Source organism: Aplysia californica, unplaced genomic scaffold (genome assembly GCF_000002075.1).
Source record: "Aplysia californica isolate F4 #8 unplaced genomic scaffold, AplCal3.0 scaffold00051, whole genome shotgun sequence".
NCBI lineage: Eukaryota > Metazoa > Mollusca > Gastropoda > Aplysiida > Aplysiidae > Aplysia > Aplysia californica.
Window position 1 is genome coordinate 1,072,737 of NW_004797321.1, and position 1,979 is coordinate 1,074,715.

A 1,979-nucleotide genomic window follows, 5' to 3' on the forward strand; every position below is an offset into this window, starting at 1 on the left:
CGCTTGCTCGGTCGCTCTCCCTATCCCTCCCTTCTTCCCCCTCCCCCTCTCTCCCTTTCTCTTCATCTACTCTCTCTCTCTCTCTCTCTGCCTGCTGCGTGTCTCTGTCTGCCTTTCTTAGTCCGTTTCTCTTCTATCTTTCCACTTCTTTCCCTCACCGTAACCCCACCCTGCCCCCTCCCTTTCTTTCCCTGTCACGTCTACCCCGACATGTTGTCGTGGGGACATGCCGTAGTACACTGTATTGTATTATCTTTTTGCCATTACCCCCCCCCCCCGTCCCCTTTTTTCCATGTTCGTTTTCCTGCTGATTTGGACATTAAACATTTAATCAAATACATTCAAACTTGCGTCTGTGTGCAACGATAAAGAACTTTACGAGTACACCACAGACGCTGGAGGCCGCAAACATCTCTCCGGTGTGCTTGAGAACGTTGTCGTTTCACAAATTCTTTTGTTGCTTCTTTTTTATTTTGCTTCTAAGCACAGATGCGCCTCTGACTGGCAGGGTCGAAAGCCTGACTCCTAAATAATCTAAATTGAATTGATGGGGGCATAAAACAACTACATTATAAAAAAGAAAGAAGAAAGTGTGTGCCTCGCATGCTGTTTGCCCCTGGCGTTACTGTTGTAATGGCTGCTCTCTTCGTCGTTGCACACAGGAGACATGACATGAGTTTTATTTTCGAGTGGTGAAATCTTTTAATCGAGTATTTCTGTTCATTGCTAGATATATATATACACCTTTTCCCACACCGCTCATTCTGGACCTGACAGTCAGGATCGTACGAGATTTGAAGTTGTGTTGTTGGGGACGTAAAGCGTTTACAGCCTGTCATGAAATCTTGTTCTTCGCCCCAACTTCTTCTCCTCACTCGGCTGGCTTCAGAGCGTCGTTGTCCTGATTTTATCCGTGTTGGCACTTTTCCACTTCCTGTCTACTCTTTGTGGGTGGTTGGCGGGTGTTCGGGTGTGGTTTGCTCCTTCTTTCCTTCCTATCAAGTATCTGTCGTTATTGTCTTTCCTCCTTTTTGTGTATGTTACTCTCTTGTAATATGTCTATTCTTCAGCACTTATATGACCTTATTGTTTTGCAAATTACAAGTGCCGTAGAAAACTTATTAAAACTGGCTTCCCTTTTCCACAGTTTGTCGTGGTCTTATTTTCTCTTACTTAACCACTTCTATCTTCTACATCTCCCATTCTCTGCCAGAGTCCCATCTTATGGTTCTTGCACCTCGCACCATCCGTTCCATTTCTCTGTCTCTCCTCCCTAGTACAATTTTATGGTACTAACCAACTTCTAATCTCTCTTCTCTCTCATTCTCTTGAATCCACGCTTTGAAAAATCGATGCGCGGCAGTGTTGGTTTTATGGGTACGAGTTTTTCGTGAGCGGGTGCTTGAAAGGCATCTGCTTTTCCTCAGATCCTCAGTTTCTTTTATTTAGCTCCCCCCCCCCCCCGCACCAAATACCTGCTGTCAGGTCGATGCGCTTTGCCATTTCCCCCCTTTTGTTTGTCAGTCTGATTTAGCACTGAATGACCGTTTGTGTCTTTTATATATCTTTCTTTGCTCAAACAAAAGTAGGAACCCCCCCCCCAAAAAAAAAAAAAAAAAGAAAAGAAACAACAAAAAAACAACTCCCCAACAAACCCACAACAAAACAACAAACAAGCAAACTTGAGAAGTGAGCAGGGTTGTCTGAGGTGTTCACTATAGACTCCCACCCGCTCATCAATTCGCACTGTGAACTTGGCCTCCTCACGCGTCCCAGCTAAAAATACACGACTCAAAACAAAAGACAAAACAGAACGTCACATCTCATTGCAGCGTATGCCTTGCCTTGGAAGTCTGGCTTCGTGCTGTGGATCTTCTCTCTCTCTCTCTCTCTCTCTCTCTCTCTCTCTCTCTCTCTCTCTCTCTCTCTCTCTCTCTCTCTCTTTACATCTCTTTATATGATCCCCTCTCTCTCCCAGT

The 1,979-nt window shown here is 44.9% G+C and overlaps 1 protein-coding gene across 1 annotated transcript in view; it reads left to right on the forward strand.

The window, feature by feature from the left end:
• Positions 1–1,979, forward strand: part of LOC101849825 (guanine nucleotide-binding protein G(s) subunit alpha) — a 67,985-nt gene that overhangs the window by 24,011 nt on the left and 41,995 nt on the right. The gene's annotated exons all lie outside the window — the stretch shown is intronic.